This window comes from Pleurodeles waltl, chromosome 12 (genome assembly GCF_031143425.1).
Source record: "Pleurodeles waltl isolate 20211129_DDA chromosome 12, aPleWal1.hap1.20221129, whole genome shotgun sequence".
Taxonomy (NCBI): domain Eukaryota; kingdom Metazoa; phylum Chordata; class Amphibia; order Caudata; family Salamandridae; genus Pleurodeles; species Pleurodeles waltl.
The window spans coordinates 77,547,601-77,567,899 of NC_090451.1; the positions used below are offsets into that span (position 1 = coordinate 77,547,601).

The following is a 20,299-nucleotide window of genomic DNA, read 5'->3' on the forward strand; positions in this document are numbered from 1 at the left end:
GAAATGACTTGCAATAAGATACTTACAGATGTTTTAGATAAAATGCAGCTTCTTTTTGCAGTGGGGTCCCATCGGAAAGTCTGCCAGCAATGTCCTATAGTGAGGTCACTTTGACTAATTCAGAAGCTCTAAAGCTGACAAAAACGCTGTCTGCACCTGTTTTAGTACTTGTGTAGGATAGGAGCTTATTGCAATTTGTGTTCACTCCATTCTTGGGCAGGCACGTAGAAGGTTTTCGAAGGCAGTAGGAAGAAGTGTTTAGTAACAACAATGGAGAGGCTGTGGACTGGCAGGGGACAGTTGAAAACAAGCGTAGCATTGGAGGAATGTAATGACAAAACAAGCATTTGCAATGCTGAAACAGTGTTTCCGCCCACTGGCCCTGCGGGGAACAAGGCCTTAACATTGACGCCGGCTTGTAATTGAGCCGGCACCAATGTGGTGGTGCCAAGTGCATGGGCAGTGCAGGGGCTCCCCCTTTCCGCCAGCCATTGCATGGCGGGGATACCGCCATGCAAAGGCTGCTGGAAAGGGGACTCATAATCCCCAGGGCAGCTCTGCAAACAGCGCTGCCCTGGCGGATTGAGACCGCCAGGCTGGTGGCAACCTGGCGGTGTCAGTGGTCTGACCGTGGCAGCTCCGCCACAGTCGTAATGTGGCAGTCGGACTGCCACTATGGGGGCGGTCCGAACACCATGGCGAGACTCGGAATGAGGGCCAATGTCTTTAACCTATGTGGTTTTATTTAGAGAGTAGTGGATGTATGCCAGGTGCCACAGCAACCCTCCCAAGCCTGTCACTGCAGGAGAGGGGACTAAATAAGGCTGCCATCTTGGGAGTGTTTTTCCCTCATTCTTACAGATAGGCTGTGATATTGTACACAGTAGTCCAGAGGGTGACAGCGACTGTGGGAGGTATTTGAGGTGGGGCCTCTTCAAACAGGAAGCAGGGCTATACAAGTGCTGTTTCAGAAAGCACTTCCGGAAGTTGCATCTGCAAGGTCGCAGTATATGTGAGGGGACTGTCAAAGTCATGACACTAGTGAATTCTGAGAGGAGGAAGTGATGGAGTCACTGCAGGAGAGAGGACACAACAAGGCTGCCATCTTGAAAGTGTTTTTGCCTCATTCCTACATACTGGCTGTGATATCCTATAGATGCAACCCTTTCTAGTGTTTTTACCTAAACTTTTATAGCTCCAAAAAAGCCACAAAAAGGCACCTTTGTGGCACATAACATGGAGAATGAGGGTGTCAAAAGATTTAGGAGCAAAGAAAAAGGGGCAGTCGCATATTTCTTTGTGTTTCCTTTAAAGGAATTATTCCTCTACATTGGCAATACCAGCCTAACGTTTAAAAACATTCACTGTATACAAAGATAATAACGAAAGAGGCAGTTTAACTGCTAATTATTTATAGTGATTTTGTTAAGAATGGCACCTGCCTAGCAATGCTCTCAACCCTAGGAGAGAGGTGTGGCGTAAGGGCCAGAGCTGCCTACTTTGGAGCTAGGAAACACGGTTTGAGTCTAGGTGCCCACTCAACATCCTGTGATTTTGGGCAAATCACTTAATCTCACCTTGCTACCAAAAATGAATGTGTTCTTTTGTAACGTAACCGGTGCTCATTTGAAGGGCTGCAATACCTTTGTATCGAGTTCATGCTAACTGAACTCTATTTAAAGAGGCCCAATTTACATTCAGAGGCTAGGTGTATTTTGCTATCAAGCTTGAGGCCGTGAAGTGCTTGGGTCTGGAGTCACAACTCCTTTTCCACCATTTTGGACACAGCACCTTCCACCATCTTCTTGCCTAAAACTAACCTATGTGCTTGGTTGGTGATCCTCCGGAGGTTATCAAGAGCATGTGCTGTCACCTAGTATTAAGCTCTACTCAAGTCAGTTGGTTAATGCACCCACTGTAGAAATCTTGACAGAAAGAGAATGTCACAGATTGAAATCTTGACATTGCTTTTTCACCTCTTCTTCTATGCAAAGTCGATGCAAATGAATCATAGCTATTTAGTTAAGAATGGCACCTGCTTTGCAGCTCTATGAAATTCCATAACCTGTATTACCAAGCACTATATAAAACAAGCATTTGCAATGCAATAGGTCTCACATTTGTGAGAGTTAGAGCTATTGGTGTTGTAAATGACAATGCCTTTTATCTATGTTTTTTGGTTTGGAGTGTAGTGGATGTCTGCCAGGTGCCACAGAAACCATCCCAGGTCTGTCGCAGCAGGAGAGAGGACAAAACAAGGCAGCCATCTTGGGAGTTGTTTTGCCTCATTCCTACAGATTGGCTGTGATATTATACACAGTGGTCCAGAGGGTGATGGGGAAGTGCTTTGCACCTCTGACAACGACTGTGGGGGGTATTCAAGGAGGGGCCTCTTCAAACAGGAAGCAGTGCTATTCAACTGCTGTTTTAGACAGTGCTTCCGGAAGTAGCATCTGCAAAGTCGCAGTAGCTGTGATGGGACTGTAAAAGCCATGAAACTAGTGAATTCTGAGAGGAGGAAGTGATTGCATATGCTCCACTTTTGTGACCTATGATACACTTCTTCTCTCACTGTGGCTTCTTTGCGCTACAGGGTTAGGAAAATGGCTGTAGGAGGCTGGCGTGGTTTGTAGTGGATACCAAAGGTACTTACACCTTATACCAGGTCCAGTTATCCCTTATTAGTGAAATGTAGTCAGTGTCTAGAAGCCAGGATGTCTAGGGGAAGCTGAGCAGCCAAGGCTTATCTAGGAGACATGCAAAGCTCATGCAATACCACTGTAGTCACACAGTACTTACACACATGAAAGAAAATACTCAGTGTTACAAAAATAAAGGTACTTTATTTTGGTGACACAAATGCCAAAAATACCTTAGAGACTATACTCCCTTAGGAGGTAAGTAATATACACAGTATATACATTAGAATGCAGAAATAGCTGTAAAAACAGTTAGAAAACAGTGCCACTAGTACAAATCACAATAGGTTGTAATGGGCCTAGGGGGAACACAAACCATATACTAAAATAGTGGAATGCGAAAGTCGGTTTCCCACCTAGGCAAGTGTAGAGGGGCACTGGGAGAGTAAGAAAACACCAAAGGTAAATAATAGAACCCATCCCAGAGCCCAGGAAAGCAGGAATAAATCACAGTAGGTTTCCTAGAACACACACAAACATGTGATAGAAAATAATGTAAGAACCAGAAGAGACTGCAAGACACCAGCGATGGATTCCTAGACCTGAAGACCTGTGGAAGAAGGGGACCAAGTCCAAGAAGGACTGAAGAGTCCAGGGAGAACAGGAGCCCCTGCTAACCCGGATGAAGGTGCAAAAGAAGAACCACCGGTGAAGAAGAACAGTCAGTACTGCACCCAAGACGATGGATGCGGGTTCCTGGTTGGTGCAGGTGATGTCCCACGCTGGATGGATGATTGCAGTCTGATTTGCGTCGCTGGATTCCGCCACCAAGCCTTGGCACATGCAAAGCACAGGTTTAGCAGAAAAAGATGCTGCCCGGGACCAGGGGGGACCTGGTGGCCTCTACCCAGGAGGGAGAGACAGAGGGGGCTCTCAGCAACTCAGAGAGCCCTCAGAAGACCAGGCAGCGCACACAGGAGTCCCACCACACGGGGACAAAGAAGGTGCAAATAGAGGCCCAAGCAGCATGACACAAAGGGATCCCACACCGCCAGAGAACCACTCAGGAAGCTGTGTGTCGTAGGAAGGAGTGCTGGGGGCCTGAGCTGTACAGTGCATGAAGAACTTTATGGAAGGATGCCAACAAGCCTGCAAAACACGTGGTGCACAGGGTTACTGGCTTGCGTGGGGAGGCCAGATCTTACCTCCACCAAAGTTGGACAGCTGGACTTCAGGACCGTTGGGACCATTTCAGTCCACCACCCGTGTTGCTGGATCCACGCACTTCTTCAGGAAAGGGGACCCAAGCCACTGTTTGTCGCCGCAGAGGGGTGCCTGCTGAAGCAGGGAAGTGACTCCTTCTCTTCAAGGGAAATTCCTTCGTTCTTCTGGTGCAGGTTGAAGCGGGCAGTACTCGGAAGATTTATATGATGGACCTAAAAGTGAACCCAACCACACCTTTACTTTGACTATTGCCAGTAGTCCCACCATTATTACTACTACTACTAGGGGCACTAGTAGTTGAAGTGGGTGTAGTAGTGGTGATAGGCTCAGGGGCTTTACCTGGGCATGACTTGTCCCCTGGCCTATGGCCTTTACCTCTTCACACATAGCACCAAGGCTTTTTATTTTGTGTAGAAGAGGAAGAAGAAGAAGTTTTATCCCCACCCGCAGAGGAGTGTTGGGGCCCTGAAGAGGACTCTTTATGTTTGTCCCCATGCTTGTCCTGAGATTTTTCACCATCTTTCTTCTTTTCTTTGTCACCCCTTGTGTGAGCTTTCCTGCTCACCCTTGTTCTGACCCATTTGTCTGCCTTATTTCCCAATTATTGGGGGAAGGTCAGATCTGAGTCTACCAAGTATTGGTGTAACAAATCAGATACACAGTTATTCAAAATCTGCTATATCAATGGAATCATATAGACCCCCATAGTCAGACACTTTGCTGCCATGTAACCAGCCTTCTAAAGCTTTGACAGAACAGTCCACAAAGTCAACCCAATCCTGTGAGGATTCCTTTTTGGTTTCTCTGAATTTTATTCTGTACTGCTCTGTGGTGGGCCCAAAACCACCTATGAGTGCAGTTTTTAGAATACCATAATTGCCTGTCCCTCTCTTTATCAGAGAAGAACAACCAGAGAATAGCAGCCCACTGCCTGTGAGGGACCCTCTGAACTTTACAGGTCCTCTCAAGTGCAGCAAACCACTTTTGGATGTCATCCCCCACCTTTTGTATGGGGGGACAATTTTATGTACGTTTCTATAGTCAATGGTGTCCTCCCTGACGCCATAACTCCTGAAACTGCAGCTGCTGCCACAATGGGGAACTAACCCCGACCCCTGCCTCTCTCTCTCCACAGCCAAGGCCTTCCTATCTAGGGCTAGATGTTGCTGCTGCAGCCTCACCTGGCCTCCTCCAATCTCAGTTTCTTGAGCTCCCCATCTATGGAGTCATCACCTGGAGTTGAACCATGTGATCCCTCTGAAACTGAGGTGACATGAGAGTGGGCAGAGGTAGATCTTCCCCTAACCTTGGTAACCCTGGTAACCTGACCTCTAGTTGTGAAGGGAGCCCTCTCAGAGTGACTGCCCCTTCCACTACTAGCTACACTAGTTGGTTTGCTAGGGGGAAGATCTTTTGAAGAGCCCTCCCCTGAATCCTCTGGATGATTCCCTGACTCTAAGGGTGTAGAATCTTCCTCATCCTCCTAGTTACCAATCTGTTCCTGGTTATCCTGAAGAAGGAGCCTCAAAAGAAAATTCTTGTTAGGGTTCTTCCCTACATCTAAGCTCCTCTCTGAGCAAAGCCCCTTGAGTTCTTTGAAAGTCATGCCCAAAAAGGGAGTGCCCATGACCTCAGAGCTAGGCCCAGCAGTAGACATAGTGTAGTAAGTGTTAGAGTAGTGTGATAGGAAAGAAAAGACCTACTCTACCAAACCCCTAGTCTTTTAGAAAAGAAAGTAGAAAAGACTAGATCCTGTACTAGGTATATATTTGTATAGCTGTAGGTATAGAGTACACTTTCCTGTGGAAAGCACTGGTGACAGTAATAAGGCAATTGCAAGTACTTATCCTGCCGCTGCACCACCAATGTAAGAGGCTGGCCTGGTTTGTAGTGGGTACGAAAGGTACTTACACCTTATACCAGGTCCAGTTATCCCTTATTAGTGAAATGTAGTCAGTGTCTAGAAGCCAGGCTGTCTAGGGGTAGCTGTAGTTGAGCAGCCAAGGCTTATCCAGGAGACATGCAAAGCTCATGCAATACCACTGTAGTCACACAGTACTTAAACATGTGGAAGAAAATACTCAGTGTTACAAAAATAAAGGTACTTTATTTTGGTGACACAAATGCCAAAAATACCTTAGAGACTATACGCCCTTAGGAGGTAAGTAATATGAACAGCATATACACTAGAATACAGAAATAGCTGTAAAAGGGGGAACACAACCATATACTAAAATAGTGGAATGCGAAAGTTGGTTTCCCACCTAGGCAAGTGCAGTGTGTAAAGGGGCACTGGAAGTGTAAGAAAGCACCAAAGGTAAGTAATAGAACCCACCCCAGAGCCCAGGAAAGCAGGAGTAAATCACAGTAAGTTTCCTAGAACACACAAGAACACATGATAGAAGATAATGCAAGAACCACAAGAGACTGCAAGACACCAACAATGGATTCCTGGAAGTGAAGACCTATGGAAGAAGGGGACCAAATCGAAGAAGCACAGAAGAGTCCAGGGAGAACAGAAGCCCCTGATAACCCAGATGAAGATGCAAAAGAAGAACCACAGATGAGGAAGAATAGTCAGTACTGCACCCAAGAAGATGGATGCGGGTTCCTGGTTGGTGCAAGTGATGTCCCACGCTGGATGGATGATTGCAGTTTGGTTTGCGTTGCTGGATTCCGCCAACAAGCCTTGGCACACGCAAAACACGCGGTTAGCGGAAAATTGCGCTGCCCGGGACTAGGGGTGACCTGGTGGCCTCTACCCAGGAGGGGGAGGCAGAGGGGGCTCTCAGCAACTCAGAGAGCCCTCAGAAGACCAGCCAACATGCACAGGAGTCCCACAGCATGGTGACAAAGAAGGTGCAAATGGAGGCCCACACAGCACGACACAAAGGGATCCCAAACCGCCGGAGAACCACTCAGGAAGCTGTGCGTCGCAGGAAGGAATGCTGCGGGCTTGAGCTCTACGGTGCACAAAGAACTTCATGGAAGGATGCCAACAAGCCTTGGCAACTGCAAAACACATGTTGCACAGGGGTACTGTCAATGCCTGGGGAGGCAAGCTCTTACCTCCACCAAAGTTTGACAGCTGGACTTCAGGACCGTCAAGACCACTTCAGTCCACCGCTCATGTTGCTGGATCCAGGCACTTCCTCAGGAGAGGGGACCCAAGCCACCGGTCGTCGCTGCAAAGGGGTGCCTGCTGAAGTAGGGAAGTGACTCCTTCACTTCAAGGGAGACTCCTTAGTTCTTCTGGTGCAGGCTGAAGACAGGCAGTCCTTGGAGAATGCACGACTTGGAAACAGTTGCAGTTGCTGGTAAGAGCTGAATATACAATATTGCAGAAGTAATCTTTGCTTCTTTGTTGCAGTTTGTAGAGTTCCTGAAGGGTCCAGATGCAGTTTCCTCTCGTAGAAGGTGAAGTAAAAGATGCAGAAGATTCCTGCTGGAGTCTTGCAGTCCGAATCTAAGGAAACACCCTGGGGTGACCCTAAATAGCCCTGAAAGGGGGATTGGTCAGCTGCACAGGTAAGCACCTATCAGGGGAGGGCTCTGACGTCACCTACTGGCACTGGCCACTCAGATGCTCCCAGAGTGCCCTGCCAACTTGGAATCCAAGATGGCAAAACCCAGGGACACTCTGGAGGAGCACTGAGCACCAACCTTGGGGTGGTGATGGACAGGGGAGTGGTCACTCTCCTTTCCTTTGTCCAGTTTCACGCCAGAGCAGGGGGGGGTCCCTGAACTGGTATAGACTGGATTATGCAAGGAAGACACCACCTGTGTTCTTCAAAGCATTTCCAGAGGCTCTGGGAGGCTACCCCTCCCATGCCTGTATCTCCTATTTCTAAAGGGAGAGGGTGTAACACCCCTCTCCCAAAGGAGATTCTTTGTTCTGCCGTCCTGGGATCGAGCTGCTTGAGCAACAGGAGGTCAGAAACCTGTCTGTGAGGTGGCAGCCGCTGGGGCTGCCTGGAAAACCTCAGAAGGCTGTAATGGGAGTACTGGGGGCCCTCTAAGGAGCCCCCAGAGTGCATGGAATCATACAACTAATGTTTGCAAAAGCCTTGTGGTATGATTCCAACATGTTTGATACAAACATGGCCATATTCGGAGTTACCATTGTGAAGCTGTACATAGGTAGTGACCTATCTCCAGTGCACATGTAAAATGGCATCCCTGCACTCACGATGTCCGCGAAAATGGTCCTGGACAACATGGGGGCACCTCTGCTAGTGCAGGGGTGCCCTCACACACAGGTACTCTGCACCCAGCCTTCAGAGTTGGAAGGGCTGGTATATGGGTGACTTATAAGTGACCTGGTGCAGTGTACATGGCTGTGAAAGGGTGCATGCACCATTTCACACAAGCTGCAATAGCAGTCCTGTAGAAGCCTTTGCATGGGCTCCCTATGGGTGGCAAAAGTAATGCTGCAGCCCATAGGGATCCCCTGGAACCCCAATGCCCTGGGTACCTAGGTACCATATACTAGGGACTTATAAGGGGGCACCAGTATGCTAATGTTACTGTGTTAGCAGTATCCAACACCAAATTTAAAGGGGAGAGAGCATAAGCACTGGGGTCCTGTTTAGCAGGATCCCAATGACATGGTCAAACACTGACAAAGAGGCCAAAAATGGGGGTAACCATTTTAGAAAGAGGCTACTTTCTCACAGTGGCTGCTTCTACTAACTGAACTTTATTTGAAGAGGCCTCATTTACATACAAAGACTAGATGTTTTTTGCTATCAAACTTGAAGCCGTTAAGTGCCTGGATCTGGAGTCACAACTCCTTTTCCACCATTTTGGAGACAACACTTTTCGCCATCTTCTTGCCTGGAACTAATCTATGTACTTGGTTGGTGAACCTCCGGAGGTTGTCAAGAACACGAGTTATCGCCTAGATTTAAGCTCTATTCAACTCAGTTGGTTAATGCACCCACTGCAGAGATCTTGACAAAACGAGAATGTCACAGATTACAATCCTGACATAGCTTTTTCACTTCTTCATCTCTGCAAGGTCGATGCAAATTAATTATAGTGATTTTGTTAAGAATGGCACCTGCTTTGCAGTGCTATAAAAGGGCAGAACCTGTATTACCAAGCGCTATATAAAAAAAAAGAGTTATTCCCAGATTGCGCCAACACGCACCAGACAAAGAACCCTAGGGGAGAGGATGTGGCCTAAGAGCCAGAGCTGCAGATTTTGGAACTGGAGAACACTTTTTGAATCTCGGCGCTGGCGCAGCATCCTGTGATTCTGGGCAATTACTTAATCTTCCTGTAGGAAAGTAGCCTCTTTTTGGCATGGCTACCCCCACTTTTTGCCTGCTATCAGTGTGCTTAGACTAATTCCACTGGGATCCTGCTAACCAGGACCCCAGTGATTGTGCTCTCTCCCTCTAAATTTGGTTGCCTAGAACCTACATGCACTCCACAATTTGCATACTGGTGTCCCCTCATAAGTCCCTTGCATATGGTACTTAGGTACCCAGGGCACTGAGACACTAGGGGTCCCCCATGGACTGCAGCATGTATTGTGCCACCCATGGGAGCCCATGCAAAATGTGTCTATAGGCCTGCCATTGCAGCCTGTATGAAAAGGTGCATGCAACCTTTTACCACAGGTCACTGCACCAGATTACTGTAAGTCACTTCTATGGTAAAGGGGTTGTTTCTTGCTGACTGCCTCTCTGACCAGCAAAAGGATGATTGCAAAAATCTCCTGGGTCAATTCTCTGAACTATTCTCCCTAACCCCTGGTCAGACCACATGGTGTGAACACACCATTGACACAGGTGACAGCCTGCCTGTCTAAAGTAAACTATACAGGCAGCCTGATAATGTCAGAGAATGCATCAAGGCTTAAGTCCAAAAATTGGTTGACCTAGGAGTTATTGATCCTTCTGACAGTCCTTGGGCTAGTCCTGTAGTCCTAGTACCAAAACACCACTCTCAAAATGGCAAAAAATAGATGAGGTTCTGTGTGGTAGGTAGATCCAGCCACTCCAGGACAAAATCCAGACCATCCTGGATTGGACTGCCCCTACAACTCAGACCCAAGTCAGAGCCTTCCTAGGCCTGACTGGGCACTATAGGAGGTTCATTGAGAACTATGGCTCCATTGTAGCCCCCTTAAATGACCTCTCATCCAAAAGGATGCCCAAGAAGGTTTAATGGACAGCTAGCTGCCAATAAGCTTTTGATGACCTGAAACAGGCTACCTGTTCTGCTCCCATACTAAGAAGTCCTGATTACTACAACCAGTTCATTGTCAAAACATTGTCAAATGCTTCTGAGGTAGGGATAGGGGCAGTACTCTCTCAACTAAATGATGAGAGCCAGGACCAACCTATAGCTTTCATAAGCAGAAGGTTTGCCCCCAGGGAAAAGTGCTTGTCAGCTATTGAGAGGGAGACCTTTGCTATGGTCTGGGCCTTGAAGAAGTTGAGGCCATACATGTTTGGCACTCACTTCCTTGATCCGACAGACCACAATCACCTTCTATGGCTTAACCAAATGAAAGTTGAGAATCCCAAATTCTTGAGGTGGTCCATTTCCATTCAGGGAATGGACTATACAGTGGAACATAGACCTGGGGGTAACCACTCTCCAGATATTTCCACTCAGACAATGAAGACTCAACCAGGCAAGGTCGTTCTTATTGTGCTTTGTTTGGGGGGAGGGTTGTGTAGGAAAAAACCTTCTTTTTGGCATGGTTACACCCACTTTTTGCCTGCTATCAGTGTGCTTAGACTGTTTTCACTGGGATTCTGTGCTCTCTCCCTCTAAATTTGGTTGCCTGTGACCTTTGTGCACCCCACAATTGGCATACTGGTGTCCCTTTATAAGTCCCTAGTATATGGTACTTAAGTACCCAGGGCATTGGGACACCAGGGCTCCCCAATTGGCTGCAGCATATATTGTGCCACCCATGGGAGCCATGCAAAATGTGTCTGAAGGCCTGCCATTGCAGCCTGCGTGAAAAGGAGCACGCACCCTTTCACCACAAGTCCCTGCACCAGGTCACTGTAAGTCAACACTGTGGTAGGCCCTCCTAGCCCAGAGGGAAGGGTGCAGATCCCTGTGTGTGAGGGCACCCCTGCATGAGCAGAGGTGCCCCTACAAACTCCAACTCCATTGCACTGGACTTCATAAGTGCGGGTGCCGTTTTACCTATGTACTGGATACTTGTTACTACATATGTCCAGCTACATAATGGTAACTTCGAACCTGGGCATGTTTGGTACCAAACATGTAAGCATCATACCCCAATACTGTTGCCAGTATTGGTTGAATCATTCCATGCACTTCGGGGGCTCCTTAAAGGACCCCCAGTATTGCTCCTACCAGTCTCCTAGGGTTTTCCGGGCAGCTGGCGATGCTGCCACCCCACAGTTAGGTTTCTGCCCTCCTGCTTCTTGACGAGCTCAAGCAAGAGAAGGCAGAACAAAGTACTCCCTGTGGGAGAGGGAGGCAACACCCTCTCCCTTGGAAATAGGTGCTACAAGGCTTGGGAAGGGTAGCTTTCCCAAGCCACCAATTTGCTCTGAAGGGCACATTTGTTGCCCTGGTTTGCACAGAGGGACCCTCAGTCCCTGCTCTGGTGTGAAACTGGACAAAGGAAAGGGGAGCGACCACTCCCCTGTCCATCACCAGCCCAAGGGTGGAGCCCAGAGCTCCTCCAGGTGGCCACTCGATTCTGCCATCCTAAAACTAAGATGTGCAGAGGCCCCTGGGAACATCTGAGTGGCCAGGTCAGGCAAGTGATGTCAGAGACCCCTCCTGATAGGTGGTGACCTTTCAAGGTGACCAACCCCCTTTTAGGGCTATTTAGGGACTCCCTCGAGGGTGGGACCCCAGATTCGACATGCAAGCCTCCACCAAGACTCTTCTGCATCGTTTACTTCTACTTCTGGCCACTGGAACTGCAACTGGACTCTTCAGGAACCGACAAGACTACAACTCCTGAGACGACCTCGCTTTGCAACATTGTTTCTCCGGCTCCTTCGAGCAACTGCAACATTTCCCTGGCTGTGCATCCTCTAGGGTCGGTGAGACTTTAGCCTGCACCAAGAAGCAAGAAGGAATCTCCCTTGGAGTGAAGGAGTCACTCCCCTGCAACTGCAGTCACCTACAGCAACAATGTCTGACTGCGTGGATCTGCTGTCCTCTGGAACTGCGTGGATCCTGACTCACAGGTGGTGGTCTGAAGTGGTCCTCTTGGTTCTCTCTGCCCGAAGTCCAACTTGGAAGACAGTGAGCCCTTGCCTCTATTTGCAGGACAGTAACCCTGTGCACCACAACTCTTGCAGCTACCAAGGCTTCTGGTCTCCTGCTCCAAGGGATCTTCAGGTTCCAAGTAGCCCCGGCCTCCAGCACTTCATCCTGCCAAGAACAGTCTCCTCTCTGTTGCTCCAGCGACGTGGAACTCCTCTCCAGGTGTGCTGATTGGCCCTCACTGCGACTTGCTGTGCCTGCTGCCAGTGGGGTACCTGTGGGGGTTGCAACTTCTTCTGCTAGCTCTCTTGGATGCTGAAGGTCAGCCCGGACTCCCTCCAAGGTTAGAGTCCCCTGGACCTTGCTGATCCTCTTCAGCCTTGCAACTCTTATTTTGCTTCTTCTTGCATTTGCCAAAGCTTGTTGGTGGTTCTCCTAAACCACTAACCATCTGCGACCCGACGACTGACGTGGGACACCATCTGCAGCACTACAAGGACTCCTCTTCAGCTCCTGGACTCCACAGCTGGCCTTCTCCTTCCCCTGTCGACCCGGATCTTCATCCACAGAAGGGTGGGTAGTAGCTCCTGCCCCCAGTGGAAACTCCATCATGGACTGGACTCTGTCCCCTTCTTTTGCAGATCCTCTTCTTCCAGAATCCTCCTTTGGTTTCTTCCCAGTCTGGTCCTGTTCTTGCACAATTTATTTTCTAATTCCTCTTGTTAGTCCTTGGTAAGACCAGCTACTTACCTCTGCTCTCCTGGTCGCTGGGGGTCACTTTGCTACTCACCTCTTGGGATCCCTAGTTATTCCAGCTTCCTTCTAATGACTCAATATCCTTGGGTGAGGGACTTCACTTCACATTCCACTATTTTAGTATATGTTTTGGTCCTCCCCTAGGGTCCTAACGATGTTTTACTAATTTTGCCAATGCTTGTTGTTACTACTGTGTGTGTGTGTGTGTGCATATATATATATATATATATATATGTATATATATTTAGTGTGTACTTACCTTGAGTTGGGGAACTGCCCATAAATAATCTAGTGTTGTGTTACTATAATAAAGTACCCTTATTTTTGTAACACTCTGTTATTCTTTCATGTGTGATAAGTTGCTGTGTGTCTATTGTGGTATTGCATAAGCTTTGCATGTCTCCTAGATAAGGATTTGCTGTTCATCCACAGCTACCTCTAGACAGCCCTGGCTTCCTAGACACTGCATACATTCATTAATAGGTATTGCCTGGACCTGGTACAAGGTGCCAACACCATAGGTGTCCACCACACACCAGGCCAGCTTCCTACACTCCCCTTGCTTCTAAAAATGAATCCAACTGTTGCTCATTTAAAGCGCAATAATAACTTTGTATTGAGTTTGCACTAACTGAGCTCTATTTGAAGAGGCCCAATTTACATCCAAAGGCTAGAATGTTTTTGCTATCAAGCTTGAGGCTGTGAAGTGCTTGGGTCTAGAGTCACAACTCCTTTTCCACCATTTTGGAGACAACACCTTTCGCCATTTTCTTGCCTAGAACTAACCTATGTGCTTGGTTGTGACCCTCCGAAGGTTATCAAAAGCATGTTCTAGCACCTAGTGTTAAGCTCTACTCAAGTCAGTTGGTTAATGCACCCACTGCAGAGGTCTTGACAGAAAGAGAATGTCACAGATTACAATCCAGACATAGCTTTTTCACTTCTCCATCTCTGCAAAGTTCATGCAATTGAATTATAGTGATTTTCTTAAGAAGGGCACCTGCTTTGCATCGCTATGAAATTTCAGAACCTGTATTACCAAGCGCTATATTAAAAAAACAAGTTATTTCCAGACTGCCCCAATACACACCAGACAAAGATCTCTAGGGGAGAGGATGTGGCGTAAGGGCCAGAGCTGCTGACTTTGGAGCTGGGGAACATGGTTTGAGTCTAGGCGCCAGCTCAACATCCTGAGATTCCAGGCAAATCACTTAGAGGGTCATTCCAACCCTGGCAGTCGGTGTTAAAGCGGCGGCCAAACCGCCAACAGGCAGGCGGTAAAAGAAATGGAATTCTGACCCTGGCGGGAACCGCCAACAAAGACCGCCACTTTAACACTCCGACCGCCACGGCGGGACAGACAAACAGCGCAGCGGTCACCGCCAACAGACAGGCGGGAGCCAATGTACCGCCCACCCTATCACAACTCACCAATCTGCCACCTTTTCCGGGGCGGGAGCCCCGCCGATAAAAACACGGCGGAAACAGCCATTACGAACGGAAAACGCTCACCTCTACACTCTCCACGAGGAATCTGGACAGCATGGAACCAGAACTACACATCCTACCAGCTATTGTCTTCCTGCTCCTCTACCAGTAGCACGAACACCGGCACAGAAGACAACGGTGAGTACTGCACCTACGACACAGGGGAGGGGGGAGGCAAAAAACAGGTACACACACACATACGCGACACACCCACCCTCACCCTCACCCACAACTACATACACATCAATGCAGAGCAACAACTCAGAGTGAAACCCCCAAACCCCCCGGAAGAATGCAAAGACAAAATAAAATGATCATGAAATTCAAATATATTGTACGGCTAAGTAAAAAATTATTTCGAACATCTATAACTATATATACATATGTATATTGTCCTGTCCAAATTGGGTTTCAGCCATTGTACGTGGGCCAATGGGCCTAAACACATGGGCAAAGCCCACACAGGAGACCCAAATCCATTGGAGAGAACACTGCAGGGGCATCAGATAGCAAAACTACAGGCACCTCAGGGGGAAGGGAAGGGGGGGCACCTCAGCCAGATGAGTCCACGACGCCAGATCCACGAGGGGCCTCCATGACCACTGTCCCATCCTGGGGAGTGCAAAGCCACAGTCTCTCATGTCTCTACAGTGGGTGGGTTGCCCACTGGACCATCCTGGGGAGTGCAAAGCCACAGTCTCTCAAGTGGATTACAGACTCCACTGGTACTGGAGGAGGCATGGTGCCCAGAGTGCATCGTGCAGCCCTGCCCGACGGAGATCCGGGCCAGCCCCTTCTGCCAATGGCCCAGCGGTGCTTGAGATGAAGGGCCCAGCGGAGCGGTGCTTGAGATGAAGGGCCCAGCGGAGCGGTGCATAGACGGCGGTGCCCAGCGGAGCGGTGCTTGAGATGAAGGGCCCAGCGGAGCGGAGCATAGACGGCGGTGCCCAGCGGAGCGGTGCTTGAGATGAAGGGCCCAGCGGAGCAGTGCTTGAGATGAAGGGCCCAGCGGAGCGGTGCATAGACGGCGGTGCCCAGCGGAGCGGTGCTTGAGATGAAGGGCCCAGCGGAGCGGTGCTTGAGATGAAGGGCCCAGCGGAGCGGTGCAGAGACGGCGGTGCCCAGCGGAGCAGTGCATGAGATGAAGGGCCCAGCGGAGCGGTGCTTGAGATGAAGGGCCCAGCGGAGCGGTGCTTGACATGAAGGGCCCAGCGGAGCGGTGCTTGAGATGAAGGGACCAGCGGAGCGGTGCTTGACATGAAGGGCCCTGTTCAGCGGTTCTTGACTTGAAGGGTCCTGTTCAGCGGTTCTTGACTTGAAGGGCCCTGTTCAGCGGTTCTTGACTTGAAGGGCCCTGTTCAGCAGTTCTTGACTTGAAGGGCCCTGTTCAGCGGTTCTTGACTTGAAGGGCCCTGTTCGGCGGTTCTTGACTTGAAGGGCCCTGTTCAGCGGTTCTTGACTTGTAGGGCCCTGTTCAGCGGTGCTTGACTTGAAGGGCCCTGTTCAGCGGTTCTTGAGACGGCGGTGCTCTGTTCAGCGGTTCTTGACTTGAAGGGCCCTGTTCAGCGGTTCTTGACTTGTAGGGCCCTGTTCAGCGGTTCTTGAGACGGCGGTGCCCTGTTCAGCGGTTCTTGAGACGGCGGTGCCCTGTTCAGCGGTTCTTGAGACGGCGGTGCCCTGTTCAGCGGTGCTTGACTTGAAGGGCCATGTTCAGCGGTTCTTGAGACGGCGGTGCCCTGTTCAGCGGTGCTTGAGATGAAGGGCCCAGCGGAGCGGTGCTTGAGATGAAGGGCCCAGCGGAGCGGTGCATAGACGGCGGTGCCCAGCGGAGCGGTGCTTGAGATGAAGGGCCCAGCGGAGCGGTGCATAGACGGCGGTGCCCAGCGGAGCGGTGCTTGAGATGAAGGGCCCAGCGGAGCGGTGCTTGAGATGAAGGGCCCAGCGGAGCGGTGCATAGACGGCGGTGCTTGAGATGAAGGGCCCAGCGGAGCGGTGCTTGAGATGAAGGGCCCAGTGGAGCGGTGCAGAGACGGCGGTGCCCAGCCGAGCGGTGCATGAGATGAAGGGCCCAGCGGAGCGGTGCTTGAGATGAAGGGCCCAGCGGTGCAGAGACTGCGGTGCCCAGCAGAGCGGTGCATGAGATGAAGGGCCCAGCGGAGCGGTGCTTGAGCTGAAGGGCCCAGCGGAGCGGTGCTTGACATGAAGGGCCCAGCGGAGCGGTGCTTGAGATGAAGGGCCCAGCGGAGCGGTGCTTGACATGAAAGGCCCTGTTCAGCGGGTCTTGACTTGAAGGGTCCTGTTCAGCGGTTCTTGACTTGAAGGGCCCTGTTCAGCGGTTCTTGACTTGAAGGGCCCTGTTCAGCAGTTCTTGACTGGAAGGGCCCTGTTCAGCGGTTCTCGACTTGAAGGGCCCTGTTCAGCGGTTCTTGACTTGAAGGGCCCTGTTCGACGGTTCTTGACTTGAAGGGCCCTGTTCAACGGTTCTTGACTTGTAGGGCCCTGTTCAGTGGTGCTTGACTTGAAGGGCCCTGTTCAGCGGTTCTTGAGACGGCGGTGCCCTGTTCAGCGGTTCTTGACTTGAAGGGCCCTGTTCAGCGGTTCTTGACTTGTAGGGCCCTGTTCAGCGGTACTTGAGACGGCGGTGCCCTGTTCAGCGGTTCTTGAGACGGCAGTGCCCTGTTCAGCGGTTCTTGAGACGCCAGTGCCTTGTTCAGTGGTGCTTGACTTGAAGGGCCATGTTCAGCTGTTCTTGAGACGGCGGTGCACTGTTCAGCGGTGCTTGACTTGAAGGGCCATGTTCAGCGGTTCTTGACATATGTCTCCAGGGCACCAGATCCGGCCATTATATGGAGTTCACTCGCCACCCGACATGTGGCTGCCGGGCCCTTCGTGCACATCTGTCTTCTCGCTTATGGGGCCCTCCTGTGCTGGTGTCCCGGGCCCGTGGGTGTCCTCCTTCACCCCTGGAATGGGGCTAGTGGGGCCCTCCTGGGCAGCTCACCTGCTGCCGGACTTGTCGGGCGTGCTGCCCTTGCCATCCTTCCCTACTCCTCTGTGGCCCTTGCCTCCCTTTGTCGATGTGCCAGGTGGCACCCCACTTCCTGACGGTGCCAGGGTAGTGCCTTTGGAGGCTGCCGTCTCTGGCCTCTCGCGCCGGGCCTTGCCTTTCTTTGTTTTTTTCCCAGGGGGTGGGCTGGCTGTCCCTTTACTGCTAGCCGAAGTAGCTGCCCTTGAAGGTGGTGGACTCCAATATCCTTGGACTATGGTCCTTGTAGGTCCAGGGGTTGTGGTGGCTGAGGTGCTGATTGGACTCTTACGAGATGGAAGGGGTGGGTCAGGTGATGGAAAGAGGTTAATTTTGGACAGGAAAACCTTTTTAGGAGCAGTGGGAAGGGTAGGTGTAGTGGGTATGGGAATGGAGGAAGAGGATATGGTTGTAGGTGAGTCAAGTCTGGTGTCTTTGGGTGCAGGTGCTTGTGCTGGAGGCTGTCGTGAGGTGGATGGCTGTTGGGTGGGTGGCTGCCTGCGTTTGTGTGGTTTGGAAGAGGGGGTGACAGACACACTGGGAGAGGACACAGGGGGCGTGTAAATGGCAGTGGGGGTGGTGACTGCACGTGTGCGGAGTGTTCTGGTGGGTGTGCTGGTGATGGACGTAGTGGCTGATGATGTTGTGCATGGAAGTGTGAGTGGAGACGTCACAGGGAGGGAGGAGGGAGACGAGGTGGAGGGGGACACAGAGGAGGCAGTGGCTGTTGGCATGTCTGCATGTGGCTGTTGCTTTTGTGAATGCTTGTGTGATGTGTGGTGCTTATGTCTGGATGAGCTGCCCTTGGGTGTTGAGGTGTGTGCAGGCTGGTCTGTAGGTGTGTCTGGGATAGGCAGAGAAACAGGGGAGTGGGACTGGGTGGAGGAAGTTGGAGGAGGGAGGCAGGAGACAGGGACAATGGCTGCCATCAGTGCTGGGGCCAGAGCATTGAACGATCGTTGATGGGCAGCCTGACCCGAATGAATGCCCTCCAGGTATGCATTGCTCCGGTGCACCTCCCTTTCTACACCCTGGATGGCATTCAAAAGGGTAGACTGCCCAACAATGAGTGTCCTGAGGAGGTCAATGACCTCCTCACTGAGGGCAGCAGGGGTAACTGGGGCAGGGCCTGAGGTGCCTGGGGCGAAGGAGACGCCCACCTGCCTGTGTGAGCGGGCACGGTGCGAACGCTGAGGGGCTGCTGGGAGGGCGGAGCTGGTGCGCTGGGTGGCGGCTGTACCTGTTGTTGCGGTGGGCACGGATGTTGCCGCCACCACAAGGGAGCTCCCTTCCGAGGACGTGTCTGTGTCGCTGGTGTCTCCACGTGTCCCCGTTGTGGAGCTCCCCTCCCCTCCGTCTCACTGGTGAACTCCGAGTCGGTTGCATGGCCCTCCAGGGCCATGTGAGATGCAGCTCCCTCGTGCTCCGATGCCACTTCTCCTCCGCCGGATGATGCTAATGCACACATGAACAGGAAGACCAACAAAAAAGGGGGGGGTGGAAAATAAAGACATGTTGAGTGCATGCATTGGCGACACAGTTGGCGGAGAGGACAGACACAGAAGCCCCCTGCACTACACCGCAACTTGGGGTACACTACTCAATCAGTGGGACTTGGCCTACAAGCCTATGGACGACAACTGCACACATAGGTGACACAGGCCCATGAATAGCTGTACTTGACACCCTACAGAGGTGGGGGGCGGGGGCACAGGGCCATGCCTTAAGGGTGGGACTAGCCTACAGAAATCGCCTGGCATAGTGATACCCACAGCCCTCCTCCCCCACCCAGACACCTACACTGCGCGCTAAGATAGCAGAATGTGCTTGTACTCACCCCCTTGTGTCTGCTGTGTTGTCCTCACGCACCCATCCAAATCGGGGTAGGCCACCGCCAGGATCCAGGACATCAGGGGGGTCAATTGACGAGTGGCACCCCTCCTACGTTGGGAGGCCATCCCCAGCAGAGCCTCCGCGGTCTTCCTGCTCCCGCGGCGGATGTCCTCCCACCTCTTCCGGTAGTGGGTGCCCCGTCTGTTGTGGACCCCCAGGGTCCGGACGTCCTTGGCGATGGCACGCCATATGTCGATTTTCTGATGGGCGCTGACCTATGTGACATGTACAGGGGAGAAAATAGAATATCATCATTTTCTGCATGCTCGATGTGAGTGGCCCCCCATCCCCACCCTTGCCATGTGGCACATGCTCTCATCTGTCGTTTGATGCATGCCTCATTCGCTCCCCTCCCCACCATCGTTCATTCACCCCACTCAACCCAGGCATTGGCCACAAAGCATGGTCCCAGTGTACTTACCTGTTGGTCTGGAGGACCGTAGAGTAGTGCATACTAAGGGAGGACCCCATCCACGAGTTTCTCCAATTCTTCAGAAGTGAAGGCAGGGGCCCTTTCCCCAGTCGCAGCAGCCATTATCTCTTCCAGACCGAGGTCACAGCAGCACTTGCAGTATAGGTCCTCTCCTGTGGATGATCAGGTCTCGAGTGATTAAGCTGATAGAAAATGACGGTCACACCCGCGGCGGTGCGTACCGCGGCGGTGCGTACCGCGACCGCCGGCGCACATCGTCATTGGCTCCTGAAACCCATAGGGTTCAATGTTAACCAATGCGGCTTTGCACCGCGGTCTTCGACCACCTACCGCCACGGTGTGCCACGCCAGCGCATTGACCTCACATCCCATTGTCGCACTTCACAGGTCAGGCAGCCGCCATTTCAAGGGCCCACATGGCTTAATTTATACTGCGTCACACATGCCTAGGCCTTGCATCGACACTCATACAAGCCATTCACTGCATAGAGAATCGTGTACTGTGCAAGCTGTGGGAACGTACCTGTGGGTTGATTGACTCTGTGCTCGCTGTTGTCCTTCCTAGGCACCGTCCGCTGGGACTTGCGAGGAGATGGAGGAATCTTCCCGTATACAGACCGC

General features: G+C 51.2%; 1 protein-coding gene across 6 annotated transcripts in view; it reads left to right on the forward strand.

The window, feature by feature from the left end:
* The window catches only part of LOC138268383 (phospholipid-transporting ATPase IC-like), a 324,435-nt gene that overhangs the window by 81,253 nt on the left and 222,883 nt on the right, over positions 1-20,299 (forward strand). The gene's annotated exons all lie outside the window — the stretch shown is intronic.